We start from the raw sequence: 24,531 nt of genomic DNA on the forward strand, positions 1-24,531 counted from the left end.
AATTTGTTCCATTCGATTAAGTGTAAAAAAATATTTGAGTGTAAAAAAAGAATAAAAATTGGTACATAACTTTAAAATTTAATTTATTAGACGATTGTTGATTCTTGATTACATTTATTGAAAAATATTAAAATAACTATTTTTCAAGAAACTCTTATGTGATTGACAATAACGGAAGTCCTTTTCAGAATCAGCGTCTAAAATTTATAAAAAAGCTATTAGTTTCATAAAGTCTGACAAAAAGCTTAAAAATATATAGACTAGGTTTATTGAGTTTAAAGATTTGTAAGAAAAGAAAGAAAAAAAAATAATTATCAAACTTACAAGTACCATAATGATACCAAATGAATAGAAAAATACAAAGTGTTAAAATTGCATATTAAGATTCGAATTATATCTTTGAATTTCTGTAAATGTTGTTAATGGTAGTACTGACTTCAGTGTACTTTATTTTGTGGCTGTGGTACCTGTCATGCTTTTTAGCTATGAGGATTGAATAGAAATGACAGAAGAGTACTACTATTTATCTGAAAAAGAAAATTAACTTCATCCAGTTAATTTAAATCATAAAAAAAATTATTTCTAATATTTTAATGGTTTAAAACCTGCCACTATTATTGTAAATATGACTTACTTACTAATTCATTTTTTTTCTTTTAGGTTCCAATAATTACAAGTTTCAACAGGTAGACGGAAACAGTATTTAAAATAATTTTGTTGATTTGTAGAAAAATTAAATTTTAGTTTTAAATAAAAGTATTTGAATTTCAGCTGACTAATTATTTAAATTTGTAGTTTTATAGCTTAAGAAATTCAAGCACATTCGACAACTATTTTCGAAAAATATGAGTTCCCATAAATAGTTTTTACTAATTGTAGAATTTGGATAAGTGTTATTTTAAGATGATTTAATTCAATCTATTGAAATTACAGAAGAATTATGCATTTAAAACCTTCTTTTATAACTTAACAAAAGAAGCAATTACTGCCGAAGGTTTAATATTAAAAACTTCAGATTGATAAATGAAGATCTCTACTAGTGAAAAAATGTAATGACATACATTATTCTTCATATAATATAGATAATATCTTTATATATATATTATATTTTTTATATAGTGAGGTTAAAAATTAATCAACTAGGTGAACACCTCACATTCGTAAGTACTGAAAAAACAGCTTTAGGTTGAGCTACATAAGCCTTAAGTGTAAAATGTCGCATCTTTGGTTGATAAATTAATACTTCTAAAAATACAAAAATATATACTTCAGGTTACGAAATAATAACTTAAGGAAGAACATGGAACACATGACGTTAATAAAAAAATAACCTTTCCAAGTGTTGAAAATGCACTTCAGGTTGATTTATAGCAACCAGAAGTGTAAAACGACGCCCCACAGGTTGATAAATATATACCTCTACAACCATAAAATTATATACCTGAGGCTGAAAAATAATTACCTGAGGTAGAACAAAATACACCTGAGGTTGATTTATAACAACCAGAAGTGTAAAACGACGCACCACAGGTTGATAAATATATACCTCTACAAGCATAAAATTATATACCTGAGGTTGAAAAATAATTTCCTGAGGTAGAACAAAATACACCTGAGGTTGATTTATAACAACCAGAAGTGCAAAACGACACACCTTAGGTTGTTGAAAAAATACTTCCACAATTGTAAAAATATATACTTCAGGCTGATAAGTAATAACCTAAGGTTGAAAATAAAACACTTTAAAGTAGTAAATATCTACCTCTCCACAGATGTAAAATTAAACACCTCAGGTCGAAGCATATATATACCTCTGGAGGTATATTTAAGGTATATTTGAGGTTGATTTTGAGGTATTCATTTGCACCCTTTTAAACCTTAACGACGTATTTAAATAACAACCTCCTTTATACCTTTCAAATATACCTCGTTTATACCTCATTTATACCTCGATTTTTTCATAAGGGTAACAATTGCTTACTTGAAGCTAATAATAATTTTTATACAATAAGAATTTTAAGTGAAGCACATTAAAGTTAATGGTTCGTAAAAGTACCAGTTTTAGAATTCTACTTCAACTTTCTACATTTTAGGAAGAAAACTGAGAATATTTAAAAATTTTAGCAGGAATTTTTTTTTTGTTGATAAAATCTATTCTGATTCTGACTATTTGAGTAATTTCGCTTTCAATTTTTTAAAGTTGAATGAATTATTTAAACCTTTGACGCAGAATTTTTATTAAACACAATTTTCATACCTTTTACATTATTTCGCATTAATTTGGGTCAAAACAAATGAACAATGTTATATTTAGCATTTTAAAAATTTATGGTCTTACAATGCAGCACGAAACACCTGTGTCATTTTTCTGCTTTGTTGAAGCATCTTTTAAGCAAAAAAGAATCTTTTAAGCAAAGATCTAAAATCTTTCAAATGCGACTCACTTCTAAACAATAATTTTTCAAATTTTCACTTATTTGTAGTTATTTAGATCTAAGAGAAATTATTATTCGTCATTAAAGTTTCTTTAATTGACGAATTCAATTATTAATAAAGTTTTGAATATGAATATAAAAAAAATCCTATGGTTTTTTTCGACTCTAATAATTATACTGAAATACTTATTTGAGTACAAATATAATACTGATAATCTAACAGATTTTTTTTTTTTTGTAAATATTACCCATTGGCAAAATGGGTGTTGTTTTGGGTTTTGTTACCCAGTGGCAAAATGGGTGTTATTTTGGGTTTTGATGGCGTGAGCAACTTATTTGGACGTCACCACACTTTTCAACTGTGTTCAAGAGTAATAGTAAACAGTGCGCATGCGTCGTCATTACATGCGTTGCTATGGCGACGGTTGCTATTTTTCTTTTTTACTTTCACTAGCAGGCATTTTCAATGTATTTACATAATAATAATTTAAAGTATTTTTATATTCTTTTTATTATTAACTTATTACTGGCTTGACGGTGATTTCAATATAAATATGAATACTGAAGAAAGAAAAGTATTTTGTGACATCTTGAAACACGTATATAGGCAGGATTTGAAAACCAATCCGGCGACAAACATCAATTGAGACAGTTTTTGCAACCCATGATTTAAAATGTTGTGGCGTTTAACGGAGTCAATCCAGAAAGAAAAAGCATTTGACCAATGAGTAACCAGTGATGGTAATAAGGCGATCAAAACTTCTTAATTTTTATAACCTTTTGTTTTCTCTTCCTTTTAAATGAAAAAAATATTTTTACAATAAAAATTAAAAACAACTGATCAGAGCTCTCAATATTTAAAAAAATTTTTACACAAATTCATATGGCTAAAAGGAGTTACTATTTATATTTTACTGTTTTTTATAATTAAAGAATAGCAAATATATATATTTGCTTGTAGTTAGAGCGTCAGAAAAAAATATAAAAGGTCCCATGTACGGTAAAAGGGTAACGATAATAGTTCAACCCCTAAATATCAGGAAAATTGAAATAACAAGTGCGCAAATAGAGTAAAAGAATTTTTTTTTTTTCTAAAAGCGTTCTATATGTATGATTACTGAAAAACCGGTAACTTAAAAAAACCACACCACATTAATGCTTTTAAGTATTGAAAAAATTACAGTATTTTAGTTTCCAAAAAGTGAAATGTTATGCAACATTTATAAATTTATTGGTACATATTCCATTCTTAGAGAACAAATTGTTGTTGATGGAGACATCTTTATTGTTTTATAATTTGAGATAATATTCCAATTAAGCTAAATGGTTTAGTTAAATAAATACCTTAGAGCCAATATATTTTTTATCTCTTTTTTTTTTCATTTCATTTGTCTCGAAATGTTTTTGATACAAAACTTTCTTTATAAATTTCGCTTTTCTTTCGTTCCGTTTTTTTAGTTTAAAGCTTAATGGTATCATGCGATATCACTTACAGTGATTCTATGCTTGCAGCAACATAAAAGTGAATCGCAAAAAAGTTAAGTTTAATACAGTTAAAATCTAATTTAATTTGTTTTTAACGTTTCAAGATATTGTAGTTATTGAGTATCAGCTAGAAAGGATAGTACAATTTCAAAAAACAATTTGTATCTCGTTCAAGTAAAGTAATGGGGTAAAATTGAAAATGGAACTTTCAATCTGTTACGAATACCGTATTTTCACAATATGAATTGAAAACGTAATAACTAAACTCCCTTTACTTTCTGACTTGAATTTTTTAGCAATAATAAAACAAAGAAGCTTTCAGATTAAAAAGTACTATTTTTTTCTTATAGAAAAGTAGTCACAATTCTATTGCGAGATTTGAATTGCAAGAAAGTAAAAATTCCTAACAACAATTTTAGTGCAATATGAATATGTGAATGACAACAGCAAAATGATCATTAAAATTGAAAAATAATAGTGGAATTTTAAACTAAAATTTTTTTAAAAATGTATGTAACTAATTGATGAAAGCATATAGAACTTCAAAAAAGAGTGAGAGAGATTACTAGGCATAGTTTGAAGTATACAATTGTTAATATGTTTTTGAAAACATCATTATTTGGTATTTAATGCGGCACATGATGATGCTAAATTGTACTTGTTTCAATGCTGTATTCTAGTTGTGATGGCTCAGGGTATAGAGCGCTCGCCTTCCAATGAGGTGACCCAGGTTCAAATCTCAACGATGGCTGAGCGATCGATACGAATTCCACACCAGGCTCGCACAGACCACAGTGCTCGCTTAAAATATCCTCAATGGTTGATGGATCACGAGTTAGGGTTGATGGATCATCCCCTTGCCATCGGGCTTACTGTGTGTGGTTTTCATGGTTTTCCTCTCCATATAACGCAGATATAGGTTAGTCCCATCAAAAAGTCCTCCAAAAAGCCTAGCTTGTTCCAATGCTTGATCCAGAAGCTCCCTTCCCTTATGAAAATTTAAGGTATATTTAAGGTTGATTTGAGGTATTTTTGAGGTATTAAGGTTGTTTTGAGGTATATTTGAGGTATATTTAAGGTTGCAGAGAAAACAGAAATAAAAATTATACCTCGTAAAGGTTGTAATTAAGGTGTACGAGGTTGATTTATATATACTTCAGCTTGTTTTGAGGTTGTTTAAAATTCACTTCAAATCATCCAGACTGATAAGGTGATTTTTAAGTTATACCAGGTTTATTTTCTTACATTTGTAACAAAAGAGGTATTTTTGAGGTGTAAAATTTTTTACCTTATTTCAACTAAAAAGAGTGAGATATTTATTGAGGTATATGAAGTCATTTTATTTATACCTAAGCTTATTTTGAGGTTGTTTTAAATTCACTTCAAATCAACCAGACTGATAAGGTGATTTTTAAGGTATATCAAGTTGATTTTCTGATACTTGTAATAAAAGAGGTATTTTTGAGGTATAAAAAAATTGACCTTATTTCAACTAACGAGAGTGAGATATTTATTGAGGTATATGAAGTCCTTTTATTTATACCTAAGCTTATTTTGAGGTTGTTTAAAATTCACTTCATATCAACCAGAATCATGAGGCAGTTTTTAAGGTTCACCAGGTTGTTTTTTTTACACTTGTAACAAAAGAGGTATTTACGAGGTATAAAAAATATAATTTTTTTCAACTAAAGAGAGTGAGGTCTTTATTGAGATGTATGAAGTCATTTTATTTATACCTAAGGTTGTTTTAAGGTTGTTTAAAGTACACTTCATATCAACTAGCTCACTTCCCAGAGTTCCGTGCTAGCCGGCAAATGGCGTGTGTGTTTACAATCGAAAGTTTCTTTAAAATTCGGTAAGTGTGCTTGACATTTATTAATTTAGCTTTGTCACTTTTAATCAAATATGCCTCAACTTTCAAACTTAAATTTCATTATTTTTGTTTTAAAGACGCGTCCTGATCTTACATTATTTAAGTCGGAGAATATTCTTTGAGGCTATTGTTGTAGGCTTAGCAATAAGACAGATCAATCTAAATATTTCTCGTCGCTGTTTAGGGTAACGTTACTGGTGAATCGTTACAGCAGGTTACGCACAGTATATTTTATTGTTTGTAATTTATTCAAATATAACTATTCTTTTTGTTTTGCTTAAATGTATATGTTTTAACGTAGCAGTATGCAAGCTGATTGAGTAAAAGGTTCATAATTTCTCTTATAAATAAATCACTGAAAATTGAAAGTTAACAGTTTCTATATATTGCAGGTAATAAAACAAATAAACAATACTATTGTAAGGAACGAAATGCATATTTGTTGCCTTCAACAAAAATCTAACATACATATTTAACTAATAAAATAAACATATACAATAAAAATTGCAATCAGGGTAAATACATCACACAAAAATTTTAATATTTCTTCAAAAGTTGCATTTTCATAAAAATATATATTTACAAACATGAAGAAAAAAAACAATCCTGTTTTTCGAAGTAAATATTCATTTTTTTAAATTAATGTTTACTATTAACAGGTGATTCTAAGGTAGGAAACAAGTTTACCATATCAAATCAACAAATTTCATTAAAAAATATATGAGAATTCCTAATAAAATCTGTAATTTTTTTTTAATAAAAATTTATGTAATATGAGATAAGATTCAAGCTAATTTTAGTGAACTAATTTTTAACCCCCCTCACAAATTAATAAAGCAAACTTCATAAATTTTCATAATCTGAAAAATATTTTGTTTTTAAACTCCAGAAATGATGAGAAATTGGAAATTCTAACATTATCGCAGAGAAAGAAAAGAATTTTTTTTATTTTTAAATGTGCAGAGTAAATAAAAATATAACGCTAATAAATAAAGAATTTTGAAAATTAAATTCTAATAACATTAAATTATGTAAGGATCACAGAAAACTATAATATCAATGAAAAAAAATCAGAACCGAATAATTTCGGTAATAATAAGTGATTGATATTAGCAGCGATTACATTATATATAAGCGGGGATTACTGAACTTACATATACATTGCCTCTAGAGTAAAGTGACCACACGTCCCGATTTTGGCGGGACAGTCCCGCGTTTTGGTGAACTGTCCCGCGTCCCGCCGATTTTTAAAAATGTCCCGCTTTTTAGAAAATATCTGCATTTCTTATTTTAAATGTACTGTAAAAATATATTCCTATTATTTATTAAGTATTATGGTGAATATAAAGAAATAAAAAATACATAAAATGCGTGCAGAGTAAACTAAATTAGGCAGTGTACCAAGTTAGATTTACTCGGTGGTGTGCGAATCATTGTCTTTACGTCTCGGCTTAATTGAGATAAGTGCGGACTGCCGTTAGACAGTGCGGTTTGTTGTTTTCAATTTGACGTTCGGTTTGACTCATTATTTGATTGACTAAGGTTGAGCAATAGTCGCCACAAAGTAACGGTCAATAAGGTAAAATTTAATACTCTTTTTTAGCCTTTGTAGTAAATTTTTTATTTATTTCTAGTATTGACCCACAAAATAAAAGACGAGTAAATAAAAGAGGATGCAAATTTAATGAAGAGCTAAGCAGAGAATTTCCATTTAATAAAAGTAACAAAATGGACTATATGGTACGGTGTGATAAACGCAATGCTGAATTTTCGGTCTCACATGGTGGAAAAAACGATATTACTAAACATCTAGCGACAAAGAGGCACAAAAGATTTTCTAATAATACCGCTTCCTCATCTAAAATGGAACAGTTTTAGCTTTAGCTTAGTTAGTGTTAGCTTTAGTTTAGTGTTAGCTTTAGCAACACGGAAAAACAGCTAGCATTAGCAGAAGGGCTATTTGCTTTCCGCACTATAAACCACAATCAAAGTTTCAGATCAATGGATTGTACGACAAAAAATATGCATGTGCAAGGACAAAAACCGAAGCAATTATTTGTAATGTTTTTTGACCATATTCGTTTTCACAATTGCAGAAAGAATTAGAAAAATGCGCATTTATATCCATATATTCTGATACTTCCAACCACAAAGATTTAAAATTATTTCCCACAATTGTTAGATTTTTTGATCCAGAAACAGGAATTGAAATTAGATTTTGTTTCATTGCCTGATGAAACTTCACAAATAATTTTTGATTTAATAAGTACTACAGTCGACTCGTGTTATAACGACCCTGTGATAGAAAGACCAACATGATATAACGACCCTGTGAAGGAGTCCCAATTCACATCCATAAAAGATAACGTTATTTTACTCTTGCTATACCGACCGTAAAAAAGGTCAACTCCTAATATAACGACCCTCTCTGAATTTGAACACCGCTCTTTTCTAACTTCCTATTGGAAAGTGGGGTTAAATGGTTGACCTTGAACAAGCACACATATGTTAAGTCTTCTTAATATGTAACTTCAACAGATTAATGCACATCAAAAAATTAATGTCTTCGTCTGATGAAGTCTCGTTTATGTTCCTCGGTTTACTCTTCTTTATAATACTGCAGATTATGTACATAAAAAAAAATTCGTTATATATACCGCAAATTATGTACATCAAAAAATTAATTCATTAGAAACTAGATTTTTTTTTAGTCATACTATGTTTTTTAGTCTGCACTTTAAAATAAAATTCTTAATTGTTAACAGTTGTAATTCAATTGTTAAAATGTCATTATGTTTTATTAATGTATGCATCCTATCCTTCTTTAGTTTATAACATGTATACCACAAATAGTATATGCATGCATTATGACATTTAAAACCATTATGCGACCGATTTTCAAAGGAAATTTGCTCATTTTGATATAGCGACCATTTGATATAACGACCAGATTGGGGCAGTCCCGATGGGGTCGTTATAACGCGAGTCAACTGTATTTTTAAAAAAAATTATTTAAACAATAAAATTATTGCCCACTGTGCGGCTAACACTAACGTAAATTTTGGTGGAAAAGCTAGAAGAGGCATCAATAACGTTTTTACGAAACTTAACGAACATTTGAAGCAAAAAAATATTGGAGTAGGTTGTGCAGCGCACATTCTATACCTATACTATTCAAACAGCATCTGACTTACTTCCAGTTGTTGTTGAAAATATTATTGCAAACATTTATTCGTATTTTTATATATATATTGTGCGTATTGAAAGTTTGACTAAATTGTAATTCTCATTTCATCCCATTTGTCCCGATTTGTCTCAATAAAAATGTGGTCACTTTACTCTAGAGAGAAAAAAGTTATTCTAATTCTAGATTGTTCACCACATTAGCAAAATAAATTTTCCCAGTGTCATCGCACTGGATGGAAATAGAAACAGAAGATATATTTGTCACAGGAATTAAGTTAAAGTTGCCAGAATTAGTTACTTGTGTAATATGGCTTAGTTCAACATTAAAATTAAGATTAAGAGAACGCATCTTTTCACCAGAAATCATTTCTTCAATAACACCATAATAATTCCAGCAACAGCATATTGAATTCTGACAAGTACAAGTTACTAAAATTTTTACGAAGAAATTAATGCAGCCTAGTTTAAGTTTACTTGCCCTTTTATACATAAGCTTGGTTTAGTTGAGTATCTTAAAAGTATTTGTATGTGTATCACCTATTAAATAATATCTGAAGTTAGTTAGCAAAAAGGCAACTATAGGTAAAGGAAAACTGGCATCCACTTAAAAAATTCTCATGCAAAATTCAAACTTTTTGTCCGTTTAGTCCACTAAGGCAACGCCCCGCTCTTCCGTGCCACAGGTCCTGGGTTCGATCCTTGGGCCGGGCAAGGTTGACTCAGCCTTTCATCCCTTCAGTGGGTCGATAAATGAGTACCAAGCATGCTTGGGAACTAAACACTGGGGGTTCCGCGTTCGGCTGACCACCTAACCGGAACATCTGCTCCTGCATCCCAGAGACCAAGGTCAAGAAAACTGAAATGGGCACAGTAGACCTTGGCCCTCTATGGGCTGTCGCGCCACTGTGTTTAGTTTTATTTTAGTTTTTAGTCCGCTAAGGCAAAATCTTGAATATTATTCTAGATCAACATTATGCAGTTTAATATTTTGGAATGATTTTCAATTTATTTTTAATAAGACTCGTGAAGACTCGTAAAGAGACTAAAAGAACATGAAAACTTTTCGTATAAATAGTGTGCTCTAATAAAATAGTTTTTATCTTTAATCCACAAAGAATATTGTATAAAACAAATTTACTGAGACAGCTATTCCAAAAAAGTAATTTTATTATTTCAATTAAATATTAAAATCATTTTGGTGAACCTATACTTAACCTGCTTATATTGTAGTTAAAAAAGTTTAAAAGTATTATTGACTCTGGATTTTTGTTGTCAACATTAGTAACTTATCAAAGTTATATAAATATATATTTCAATTTCCTTCAATTTCTTAAAAAAAAATCTCATCTGAAAATTTCCAAATGAAACTTGCTATGCAACTTTTATATAACTTGATTTTACTCAACTTGAACATGCAACTTTTACAGAGCTGCTCCGTAAATGGCATCCAGAATTTCAAGGTTTGAATAAGGCTGTCAATAATACGTGCTCTGCAGCTAGGAGGAAGTGGAGACTAGTAACTGGAGAGCCTTCCCCTGGGAGTAACTCTAAATATACACCAAAAAGAAAAAAGACAAGTAAATTATTCTCCTTTGATTCAATGAAATCTTTTCACCTAAAAAATTACTGATAAAGTTTGCATGATCTTTGATTTTTGAAAACATTATTTTATAGCATTATCTTAAATTATTCCCTCAGGCAAGTATTAATGTTGCTTTTATTTCGATGGGGCATGAAAAACACAAAACATTGATGTTCTACATTCTTTTATTAAAAGATGATTGATTCTTGATCACATTAAATAAAAGGTTGAAAATGACCTTTTGTTTTTAAAAACCTTACGTGATAGACAATTATTTTCGGAATCAGCAGCATTGAGAATTGGTTTTAGTACAATTTCTTTTGCGAAATTGGACTAAAAATTTAAACAAGCAGGCCAGTGTAATTGAATTTATTCAAAATTTGCTGAGAAAAAAATTTAAATATCAGCATAACAATCCATAATTAAAAATGGTCGGTTGAATTATTGGAAAATTAAGAATTTCAATAAGCGTGTTATTTCTACAGCAGTTTTTATATGCATCTTATAGAAAAATTAGCTTTTTTAAGTGATATGTTTAAACAGTCAAAACAAAGAATTGAAATATACTGGGAGGAGAGTTTTGCAGGTCATTATTATTATTCATCTGCTGTTACTAAAGAAACCATTTATTTATTCAAAATTGAATAGAAATAATAAAAGGTGATTTATGCAACGAAATAAGCTTTAAAATATTATTCTAATCTTTTAAAATTTGTCATTATCAATGTAAATATGACTCTCGCTAATTCAAATTTTTTATTTATAGGTTCCAATGCTCCAAATAACGTAAGCACAGCAAACTTGCAGAAGAAGCAGAGTAATTGTCAAGAATTTTGATTTCTTGAACGAAAAATTAATTTTTTTTTGTTAATAAAAGTTTTTATTTGTAAGCTGGCTAAATTATTTAAATCTGCTGTTATTTCGCTTTTACAAAAAATTAGCGCCTTTAACATCTGTTCTATATAAATGAGTTCCCACATTTTTCTGAAACAAATGTATCCTCTTTTCACGATAGTTTAATTGAAATTATTAAAATTACAGAAACATTTGAAATGTTCTTTTAAGGTTTATGAGTCAGCATACTTAACATTATTCAACTCTACATGTTAATTCAAGATTAATAAATTTTATGAACTATTTAATTGCAAATTAGCACAAGGTTCACAAACTATAAATTAAAGGCGTTAAATGAAAATTCCTATTTTGAATTGTGTGAGGAAGAATACATTCCAATGGGTTGTATTTCAAAATTAAAGGAAGATATATTCTTTGCATTGCATTTTACTTTTCTTCACACAATACATGGAAATCAGTCGAAAATTCTTTCGAAAGAAAGATTCATCCGTATTCCGCCTATGTGTTTAGAAAATAGTTTCTTAGCATCAGGATTAGCAGTGAAAATTAAGACAGACCGTAAAAAGTTAATAAGTAATTACCACCTAATGTGTAACATTAAAAACTCCATCAGAGTGATAAATACCTCTACAAGTGAAAAGATATATATTTTAGGTTAAAAATTAGCAGTCTAAGGAGAAACATTTTAATTATACTTAATTACCAGCATTAGCATAAAAAAATATAACCTGAAGGGAAAAATGGCATATTTTAGTTTGATTAAAAAAATTTCCTTTACAAGTATAAAAAATTATATTTGAGGTGAAAAATAATACACCTTACGTTAGTAAAAAATCACCTTTCCAACTATCAAAAATTACACCTGAGGTAGATTTGAAATAACCTGAAGAGTAAAATGACATGCCTCAGGTTGAAAAATATATACCTCTACAAGCATAAAATTAGATACCTGAGGTTGAAAAATAATTACCTGAGGTCGAACAACATACACCTGAGGTTGATTTATAATAACCTGAAGTGTAAAATGACACACCTTAGGTTGTTGAATAAATACTTCCACAAGTGTAAAAAAATATATTTCAAGCTGATAAGTAATAACCTAAGGTCGAACAAAATACACCTGAGGTTGATTTGAAATAACCTGAAGTGTAAAATGACACACCATACGTTGAAAAATATATATCTCTACAAGCATAAAATTAGATACCTGAGGTTGAAAAATAATTACCTGAAGTGGAACAAAATACACCTGAGGTTGATTTATAATAACCTGAAGTGTAAAATGACACACTTTAGGTTGTTGAATAAATACTTCCACAAGTGTAAATAAATATACTTCAAGCTGATAAGTAATAACCTAAGGTTGAAAATGAAACACTTTAAAGTAGTAAATATCTACCTCTCCCAAGATGTAAAATTAAACACCTCAAGTTGAAACATATATACCTCTGGAGGTATATATTAAGGTATATTTGAGGTTGGTTTTGAGGTATTCATTTGCACCCTTTTCAACCTCAACGACGTCTTTCAATAACAACCTCCTTTATACCTTTAAAATATACCTTGTTTATACCTCATTTATACCTCGATTTTTTCATAAGGGTTGTCTTGTGGGTTGGGTTCAAAATTACAAGACTATGAAGTTGAACACTATGTAGTTTTAAACTCAAAACTTTGGGTCAGCTGTTCAACGCCAGTTATAAATTAAATGCTGAAATCTGTACACAAAGTTCTCAGCCCCTTCACTTTAGAATTGAATTAAATGTAATAAAAAAGTCCGGGAAGATTATGCTGCACTAAATTGGTAGTAAAATCTTATGATAATTGGTAATAAGGGTAACAAATTTAAAAAATTTCTAGAGAGCAAAAGAAAGAGACGAATGAATATAAATCGAATAAGAGGAGTCAACTGGTGAAGAGGACGCAATATTTACCTACATATGTAAACTTAGAGGCTTAAATTGATGTGCAGACCTTAAAAAACTTCAAACTTATTTCATTGCTCAGTCGCAGTGATATTTTTAAAAAGAGAGCTTTTAATCACTTTCTCAAAAGCGCTGGGCAACCTCTTTGTATGGTCAACCTCAAATTACGACCCGGACGACCCCACTTGTAGAAGACCAGACCCAAAAGCTATTCTCCATTACTACAATAACACTCATGACATCATCTGACCATCATTCACCTGGCCTTCTCTTATCCCCCCCCGAACTGCTATTCATTTTCATGCACCTGGTCAATTTAATGTGTGTTGATCATTTTACTATCATTATCTTCTCCACCTGCTTGGAGTGGTCCCTTTTCCCACTCACATTACTACGAAATTTCATCTGATTCCCAATTTAATAACTTTTATTAACATTTTGTTAATTAATTAAAAAAATCTTGTGAGCATGATTGGGAAGATATGGGTGAGGGGCTGACCGTTTCGCATTGGTTTAGGTTGGGATACTTATGCCATTTCTTAATACGCCCCAATTCTAAATAATTTTACTCTTCCTTCCACAGCAAAAGTCTTTCAACCAGACGGAGATCTCTTAATAGCTCGACAGTAACTGTCGGGAAGTGTAACTTTCGAGTCTTGTTTAAAAATCGATTCAATAACATTAGTAGTCCATATTAATATAGATTCAATCAGTTTATATTATTTAGAATGCTTAGAAATGCATCAAACGCAATCACCAAACCGGAAATTCCATCTATCCATAGTTTTTAAAGTGGTAGTGATATAAAAATATAGGGAACAAATGTTTTCAAATTTCGACTGGTTCTTAAGAACATGATATGCTTACAGAGAATGCTTTGAAAGTGACAGTTGCCAATTTTTTTTCTAAACATTTAAGGCTGAAACTTAAATTTTACTGTTACTTTCAGTGGAAAGCATGAGAAGTTGACAGGTATGGTTTTAAGAATTTACAATTGAAAATGGTCAACAAGTAAATCTTTAATAAAATGCCTAAAAGTATAAATTTACTGAATGACATACCTTCCTAAAAATTGCATTTTACTTAACAAAATGAAAAAAACTAATTAAAAAATTGTTTTTTCAATTAAAAAATAAATTTATAAAATTTTAATTAAAAATCTTTTAAATTAAATAATTCTTAAATGTTTCAGAAACATTTTAGTAACGTAACTCAAATTAGTTAGTTATATTTCATTATTTGCTATAAAACTATATATTATGTATAAAATATATATAAAAATTATAAGTCGTAAAGAGTATTGACACCCTTCTGCGCTATTGAAAATTATCTGAGTGATATTAAAAGAACTGTTGTTAAATAATTTGAAACATTGTTAAACGTCCAGAAACATGGTCACAAAATGTTTCTGATTTAGTTGTGAAAGTATAGCATCATGGTAAAATTTTTTTAACATGTGTTCTTTTTTAACATTTTTGTGTTGATTTCTTGTTGAGTTGCCTGCAGGCTGAAATGGTATCTAATTGAAATAGGTGGTAAATAAATGTTAAATAAATATTTGATTTAGATATATGATTTAGTTGTTTAGGTATAGCATCAAGGTAAAACATAAGCTTTTTTTAAACATGTGTTCTTTTTTAACATTTTCGTGTTGATTTCTTGTTCAGTTGCCTGTAAGCTGAAATAGTTTCTAATTGAGGTAGGTAGTAAATAAATGTTAATTAAATTTTCATTATAAATATTGAAAACATCACTACTAATTTTTATTCTGCGTATTGGGTACCTACAATAAAGCGCGAGTCCGGAAATCCGGGGCTCGCATCTTGATTAAAAAGGGATGCAATAAAAATAATAAGTTCAATAAGAAATAATCTTCTGTAATTTGCTTGGTAAAATAAACTGGAATGCCATTGTCTCAATTAATTTTGCTCATTTTAAGTTACCAATAACTTAGTTTGATATCTAATAAGCAGATGGCAGCACGTATTCCCTTTCTAAATACTTTTTTTTCTCTCTTTAAAAACTTTTGTAACCTATTTACTCGTATAATGATTGAGACATTTTAAGCACAAAAAAGAGAAATTTTAAAAGTAGTTTCAGGAGAGCAGCTGGTTCTTGTTTTAGAGAGTAAATAATAACGTTCTGGGAATTTTTTACCGATTTTTAATCCGTTAAATTTCTAAAATTTCATACAGTTTTTGCACATCTGCAATCCATTTTTTATCTAGTATAATTTTTTAACTCTGTTTTATTAAAGTTGTGATTAACAATTCGAGTAAATTATTATTTTTAAAGCATGGTTTCTTATTGATAAAATTTCTTTGCAAATAAAGTAACCAAAAGTAAAGAAACAATTTTCTGAAAATTCTTAAATAAAGTAAATAGTTTCTTTTTTTAATAATTCTTCTTAAAAATGAAAAGTAAATTGTTCTTATGAAAGAAAAGGTTTAAAAACTAGCAAATTTTTTATCACTTTCTTTTCTCTTTCCATTTTTATTCGCATGATATCTGGAACAAATATCAAACTTTGTTGCTAAGTTATGACACATTAAATTGAAACCTTTTCTTATTCTTGATTTAGCAAACACTATCACTTTAAAGTGCAATTTTTAATTTCTAAATCCTTCTGTATTCAATCTGAAAAGGTCTATGAGCCTTTGCATCTAGTTTTATGATTATTGGAAATTGTCAAGTGCGGGCTTCATTTTACATTTAACAACGCTGTTACTTAGACATAAAGTCAATTATTTTTTATAACTTGTTCTCTGATTACTTCATTATTTGTACTCTTTTTACAAATAATGAAGCAGAAACTTTATTGTAGTGATACTTAAAATTTGAGTCGAAAAGGATGTTATTTCAATTTTCTCCGGTGCTTTTTAATCTATCCTGAAATATAATTGAAGTAAATTAATTTCCTTACGCTCTCCTCGAAGTTTCTGTTTCCGCTACATCCTTATCAATACAACTTCTGAAAATTTTTCCGTTTTATGTTTCACTTAAGGTAATTGCTCTGACGGAATAAGAGCTCTGTCCGTATTTGCCGTCGTTTCAGTTTCAAATAGATTATTAAGATAAGTCTTCTAATATATGTGATAAGTGTAAGCATATGACCGGATTTTAAAATAAAATTCAATTTTCAAAGTATTGGACTTGTTACAATGAATGAAAAGTATACAAAGTTTTTCATTTAATTTTAATTGTTCGATGTATGACCCTTTTTAATCGATGACAAACGTCTAATCTGCAATCAAGTCCCATCTGCGCAAGTTTTTCTGTGTTTTTGGTCTCGGTATTTCATAAATAACGTCCTGGGTGTGCTTCTTACATAGCCACAACGGTCTCCGGACCATGTTACCTGTAGTGGTTATGCTAAAAAAAAACGTGATTTTATGTAATATTCTCGTTTTAGGTGGTTATCCTTTTCAGAACAGCGAGAAAATTTTAATCAGATTGAATAGCAGTAACAATTGCGACCATCAAAGCATAATAGGTCAAGAGATAGACTTAAGCTCCATATTCTAGATTCAAAAAATTCCTCTAAAAAATGCACGTTAATTCTGGGAAAGTGTGTTTTTGTATCTGATTTTTTGATTTACTACATCACCTGCACTTATCAAATACCATATTTAAAGTCAAATCTGAACCATCTTTATGCTTCAGGTCTGACCATGAGACCATTAGACCTAATTGTCAGACATGAACCATAAAATTCGCATCTTAATGTTAAAATCTGATCATTAGATTCAAAGTTATTCAGGTGTATATTTTTTATTAATTTGAGCATTGTGTAGGATATTTATGAATACAATTGTAAACAAGTAACATAGGTTATAAGTAAAACCCAAGGAAATGGATGCAAATTAGAGCTTTCAATTAAGTTTCTTAAAAATTTAAAATCACGAATAATGGTTTATAACTCACGTGAAAGCAATATTGTGATAATTTCTTAAAAATTTGCATTTTATATCCAACTGTTCCTTAATATTGTTTTCAGAAACGGTGAACAATAAACAGAAACGTACACTTATTTATGTAAAAAGCATGACGTTTTTCACCACAAATTAAAGTTCTTCTAAACAGTTTGAAAACGTGGCTTATCATTATATTGCCATTAGCAATTTATTTTTTTATATTTATTATGTATTTACAAGTATATAAAATTGAATTGTATTTTAATAAACCCATTTATAATATATATTTTTCTTATTTTGAACAGATGAGATGTTCTTCGGATAGATCGGAGAAGGGTGTTCCTCGTAAATGAGGGGGTCTCTTGCAAGTTACCCCTTCCAGGTTTTTTAGAACCATGGAATGGTTGCTTAGAGGAGATGTCTTTAACCATTTCAATTGGCAATCACAATTTAGAGAAAAACCTAGAAAATATAAAAATATCAGTTAGTGAAAATTAAATGAAAATATTTTAGAACCTGTAATTAATAAAAAAAATAAAGGAAAATAGTAAAAAAAATGAAGGGACAGTAAACATGCATACGAGAATAGAGATAGGTAAGAGGCAGTTTGATAAACCAACTACTATACAAAGTTTAACTCTAAAGACACATTCCTTTTTCTTTACAATTTATTTATTCCGGTAGTATTCATATTGCTTAATATATATATATATATATATATATATATATATATATATATATATATATATATATATATATATATATATATATATATATATATATATATATATATATATATATATATATATATATATATATATATATATAAGTTCAAAATGAAGAATAAAACAAAGAAAAATATTTTATATTTCTTCTTAAATAAACATCTATCTTCTAAAACTATTTATGATCAATTTTTAAAATTATCCAGTATAATATTACCTTGCGCACATCCATTTCGGGCCCATCCTTGGTAACTAACAAATCAAATCTCAGAATAACAAATCACTTCAGCTGTGCAGTAAGAACGACACTTTAAAACCCTCTTGTTACACTCAATTTGCGCTTTTGTTTTCATCTTTTGTTTTCATATTTTGTAATCTGGCAATCTTTCTGTGAAAACATTTTTAAATCATTCTTGAAAAATATTTCGACCATGTAAGTTTATCTGATTTTGCTACTCGCTTTATAGCCCCCTTTTTAATGTTTTTCCTTTTATTTCATTTTATTTTCTGTTTTTACATGTTATTTTTACTTTTTGTGATCTATTTTACTTATTGTTATTTTTATAAAAACTTTTTTGAGTGCTCCTCACACTATTGTATTAATATATTTTGCTTTGGCTTTATTGATACAATGTCAGAAAGCACTCTGTTTTGCGGATATAATCGTGTGAGCTGAAGAAAAGATTATATCTTTCTTTTTTTCCGGTTTTTTTAATAAAATTTCTTCTTCTTTTTTTTTCTTTTTTCTTTTTTTTTATATATATATTTATATAAACTTTTGTTTGTTATTTTTTTACTTATTATTCCCTTCCCCCTTTCTTTTTATATGTCTATATTTTTCTTTGTTTTATTCTTCATTTTGAACTTATCTAATGAGTTCTGTTTGCTTGCAGCTTAAGCGCAATAAATGAAATTCATTGTTTTTCTTAACTTTCTTCGTGTTTTCTTGTATTTATTTATGTATATATATATATATATATATATATATATATATATATATATATATATATATATATATATATATATATATATTGGAGTGGGCAGTGCTATTAAAGTATTGCTGCATATCTTTAACTAAAATATAGAATTGCTGAAAAAATTACCTCGTTTAACAATAAACTACAGTTTTGAAAAACTAGCAGTTTACATTGCTTAGACGCTATCACGAGTTCTAATTTAAAAAAGCAGTTTCAGAACATTCTTTTACACCCTAAAATCTTTTAGAAAATGCATGAAAAAAGCATGCCATTACCAAATAAATATCATCGTTAATCGACATTGAATAAAACACCGGAAAAAATTTCTTTTTTTAAAAAAAAACTATTAATTTATATATAAATGGATAATTATTTTTCTATGAAAAAATGTCAGGAACCCAGAACTTAAGTATACAAGAAGATAATTTAGTTACAGTGATGAACTAATTTATAATATAGTAATAATCTGTATTTCTAAGTATTTTGAAAATTTAACATAACTTTATATCAGAACTGTAGATTTGGAGTAATATTCGGGAAGTCGAAGAAAATTTTACGGGAGTCTGACAATTTGATTTGGAAATACTTCGACTCCAGTTTAGCAAACATTAGGTTCTATAATTAAGAAAAAACAAATTTTTTGAACTTGTAAAAATTTTTTAGATGTATATTTATAATTAGTATGGGAACAAAAATATTACTCAAATGAACAATGTGACAAGTACTTAAATTATAGCTTATTACAAGTTCATCACATTGGATCATTTTTGAATGAATTCAAAAACCAAATATTTAGCTCATTTACAATGTAAATGAGTTAAAATAAGAAATGTAAGCTAATTTTGAAAATAATTTTTTATAGTTCCTTTATTCCAGAACTGTTCCTAAAAACACGTTAGGATTCGCGCGCTATGACTTTAGCAATAAGCTTGCATAAGTAACCTTTTTATATCGGATTGAATCTGCCTTTAAAAAACAAATCTAGAAAAACCTTATAAAATCGAGGATGAACCATCATTCGTAAATCAAGAATAGAAAGCATTCTGAAACCGAAGATAAATTCACCTTCTCAAAGATTATTTTAGATTTTATGACCATTGCTGTATAAATTAATAATTCACCGTATAAATTTCCCTCTTCAGACAGCAAAAGTATACATTAAAAATAAAAATAATTTCTAGATAAATACTGCAGATCCACAATTTGCTATTTAATTATTTTCACACGAAGATGAACAATTTTAACTAGTTTAACTTTTATGTTATTGTTAAGGGTTCTGAAAACTTACGTAAAATATTAGTAATTAAATTGGAGTAAACACTTTCTGTTGAGAAATTTTTAAATCAAGCTTAATTTCTTAATTTGAAACGGTTATTTACAAATTCAACCTTTTGAAAATGAATAAGTATTCCAGTTGAAATAAATCATGCATTTTTATGATGAATTAATGTTTCAAGCTCTGTGAATAAAATAAAACAAATTTCATAAGAAAAACTTGAACTCAACTAAATGTTTTGTCCATTGATTTGCGCAATGTTTTTTTCCAATGGAACTTAAACACAACATTTTATTTCATTTAATATAATATTTTTCATGCATGAAACTTTTTTTTGCGTTTTAATGAATGCAGATTAAACATATTTCAATAAAAATAATCCAACATTTTATAACATTTCTATTCTCGGCCTAAAATAGGCTAATAAGAAGAGCGAGTTTTCTCTGATGTGCAAAATGGGATTATATTTGGCTGACGTTTGGATAGTGTTGCCTACTGTTGTCATTTATCCTGGATTTGTTTAAGCGAATAACAAAAAAACTTTGACATATTAAATGCTTACTTCTTGTTTATGCAGTCAATGTCTTATTTAAACAGTGATAAACAATCGATACGACGTTACTCAATTTTTTTCCTTGTATGAAAAGCCCAAAAAATAAATCGCTGTCTCAATTCTTTTTCCTTTTTTTCGTAACAAAATAATTAAAAAATTTTAGTATGTGTTATTTTTATTTCAATTTTATCATGTACTAGAAAATGCTAGGCGGAGTACTAAGAAATGTTTCGCAAAGCTCTGAGTGCATAGATTGAGGAACTCTGATTTAGACTACCTTGTTCTCTTCTATTTTTAATATGTATTAAAAGTAAACTAAATTCTGAGAAATTAACAAATTAAGGAGCTTGACGGAACTGAATTCGGAAAATAAATATTTTTTATAATTTTTAAGTAAGAATTAATTAAAAATTTTAATTTTTAAGTAGGTAATTTTATATAATATTACTTCTGTAAGCAATTTTATATTACTGCTATTGCAAGTAATTTAAAATGGGGCTATGTTGGTTATTTATTCAAAATAGTAGCTACGTAAGTTTAAGAAAGTTCCCTAAACAGTATCGTTATTTCACCCGACTTTGGAGAAAGCATAACTTTTACTCTGACAAAATGGGACATTTAATGTGATGGAACGTGATATTTATGATTCTAATTACTAAGAATCGATGTTCAAAGCAAATATATCCAAGAATTCTAAGCACTTTTTAGAAGACTTATATTTCTTCCAGGACGTGAAAAAACGTCACGGCAAAAGTTCAGGCATTTTGTTTTACTCATATAAACTATTTACGTCCAAATACTGTAAAAAAAAATACAAAAAGCCATTTTAAGGACAAAATATCTTTTTAGTTACATTAAAAAAAACGATATTGTAAACACTTTTACATTTGATTCAAGGACTTAACAAAGCTCCTTAACAGCAATTATTTTAATTATCTAAGCTTTTATAGCTGTTCATTTAATTTATTTAGCAAACGAAATTTAAATATCAAGCCTAACAGCAAACAAAACTTAAAGGAAATGTTTCGTTTGGTGGGGAACTCTAGTAAATAAATTTATTGTTGCATTTATACAAATACTTGATCTTGCTTAATTCGCATGCGTGGATTTCAAATCTGAAATTAGTTTTGCTCCAGGAACTACAGATTTTTCTTAAAATAACGTTTTTAGTTTATTTTTTTGAAATGTTCAAGAATGTCGGAGTGTTTGGAATGTTTGGAATTTCGAAACGTCCAAGCTTAAAAATTATGTATTGAACAGGGGGTCACGCAATCGTTGTGGCAAATTTCCAGAGAAATTAATACTCGTCATCAGGATTAAAATTGCTTAGAAGCCCATGCCCGAAATGTTGTCGAAAGCGTCTAGGGGAGCTTCCCTCTTATGACCTGTTCAGAAAAACACGAAGAAAGAGTTCGAAATAGGGATGCACCCCTAGAGACATTCTCGGGCAGAGGTACCCTTGCAATTTCAAACCTGAGGATGTGCCTGAACTATCCTAGAAGTTTGTTACGACATTTTGTGATCCCCGGTTATATACACTACAGTCTCGATAACTCGAGTCTCGGTTGTTCGAGTTTCCAATAAATCCGAGCTAGTTGGGAAAAAAAGTCTATCCTGCTCCCAAAAAATGACAAACGCACACATAACACAATTACTATGATTGATTTTACTACTATTACTACGACTGAATGTTGAAAAACCTGAATGACAAAAAACGATATTGTTTGTTCAACTCTGAAATATGTGAATAGTGTGTTGAAACTGAAAAAACATTAGACAATTATTTTAAAGTACAATTAGCCTGATGCAGATAATGTAATGAATATTGTAACTGAGTTTAATGTAACAAATGTTCCCTGATCCTCTAATGTAAGTAAATCTTTTTGAAATATATTTTTCAATTAAATACTGAAATTTAAAGATTGCTTTGTTTCCATTCATTGATTAAATTTCCAATTTTCGATAATTCGAGTTTTCGAAAGTTCGGTCTCGTCTACCTCGAATTATTGAGACTCTACTGTATAACGTTTTTATACTTGAACAATTCAACAGAAAAAAGCTAAAAATGATGTCTTTAAAAAAACTGTAGTATGAAGAGAGAAATCTATAGCAGATTAGAAATCAGTGCCGTGAAAATATTCCAGACTCGTTAAAAAATCTCATGCACCAGAAAATAAAAATAAAAATTGTTCCCCAATGTTAATGTCTCGATTCCTTTTAACCTTTCTACTGCATTTTAACTATTACTTAAACTTTTCGTTCTGAATAACTATTACGAATCATTATCAAAAACATTCCTTAGAAACTTTTGTGCAATTTTTTGAAGGACTCGTGAAAGTCTTGACAGGAATGTTAGACTATAGCCAATAGGTAAGAATAATTAATGTGAGGAGACAAAAGGATTTCCCTGAATTGTTGTGTTACCTAGAAGTTAGGTGATGATGAAAATATAAAATAAATAATTTTTAAGAATTTGCGATTCATAGTTACGCTCTCCTTGGAATTTATTTGATATGTTACTTATTAATTCGAAAATGATTAAAATCAATGTTTATCTTTCGTGAGAGCGAAAATATCTTTTAACACGTTTCTATAAACTCGCAAGTCTATATTAAATATGATGATCTCGCGGTTCAATTCATTTCAAAACGCCTTTAACAGAAATATTTAATGACAACAAAAGGAACGATGTCAAAAAAACAGTGTCAAAGAGGATTCTGAATAACAATGAACTTTATATTGCTGCGCAGAGCGCCATCTGTTGGTTTTTAGAAATATTAACAGAGAATAGAATGGTTGCTTCACAGTGAAATGACCGGGGTTCGGATCTTAGCGGTGACTGGTCGATACGAATTCTGCACCCGGTTCGCGCCGACCAGAATGCTGACGTAAACAATCATGGGTTAGAATCCCCTTGCCGTAAGGCTAACCGTGGGAGATTTTCTTGGCTTTCCTCTCCACGTAACGCAAATGCGGGTTAGTTCCATCAAAAAGTCCTCCACGTAGAAATTTCTCCCAATATTTGATCCAGAAACTCTTAGGAAATAGAATTGTAATGCTTTAAGGATTAAGAAAGTAAGTGTTGTGAACAACGACGCAGCTGTAAGTCAATTTTACATGCAACAACCCAGCTGAATGATTTCCCAGCTTTGTATTCAAAGCATCGCCAACTCTGGAATATTCCAGCGGCGTAAGAATACGTAAAACTAATTTGCATACCTGCACACTATTATCGCAAGTACAAAACCATTTGCACATAGCTTAAATAGAAAGAAAATAACGAAATTTTGATTTAAAGGGCAGGAACAGGATTCAAATCCACATATTTTTGAGTGGAATTTCTTTGCTCTAACCACTCAGTCATAGAAGAAGCAATTTTTTGTGAGAAATCATTACATAGATTTAAGTTAGGTATTAAAACATGAATTGTTTTAGAACACACAAAACTTTTGATTTCAATTTTTCGAAATACCTCTTGGTGTTTGCTAAATTAAACATTTTCCTTCCCATTATTAGTTTCTCCCAAAGTAAGATGACTAAACTCGCAAATTACTATTTCACATCATTAAGATTTGATTTGATTTGATTTGTTCATTTACGTCGCACTAGAGCTGCACAATGGGCTATTGGCGACGATCTGGGAAACATCCCCGAGGATGATCCGAAGACATGCCATCACAATTTTGATCATCCACGGAGGGAATGGCACCCCCGCTTCGCTAGCCCGACGACCTGCACGCGAGGT

At 29.3% G+C, this 24,531-nt stretch overlaps 1 long non-coding RNA gene and 1 pseudogene across 2 annotated transcripts in view; one reads left to right on the top strand and one right to left on the bottom strand.

Moving 5' to 3' along the window:
- The first annotated feature begins 5,144 nt into the window (after positions 1–5,144).
- Positions 5,145–11,451, top strand: LOC147814120 (uncharacterized). The gene is made up of 3 exons (XR_015432672.1): positions 5,145–5,775; positions 10,407–10,556; positions 11,328–11,451. It is a non-coding gene; the product is annotated as an uncharacterized LOC147814120 (long non-coding RNA).
- Positions 11,452–16,808: 5,357 nt separating this feature from the next.
- The window catches only part of LOC107438784 (uncharacterized), a 56,263-nt pseudogene continuing 48,540 nt past the window's right edge, over positions 16,809–24,531 (bottom strand). Inside the window, exon 5 of the transcript XR_015432673.1 lies at positions 16,809–17,717. The product of XR_015432673.1 is annotated as an uncharacterized LOC107438784 (transcript). The remainder of the gene's footprint in view (positions 17,718–24,531) is intronic.

The sequence above is a fragment of the Parasteatoda tepidariorum genome, chromosome 3, assembly GCF_982258835.1.
Source record: "Parasteatoda tepidariorum strain Cologne lab strain chromosome 3, Ptep-v5.0, whole genome shotgun sequence".
In the NCBI taxonomy this organism is placed as follows: Eukaryota; Metazoa; Arthropoda; class Arachnida; order Araneae; family Theridiidae; genus Parasteatoda; species Parasteatoda tepidariorum.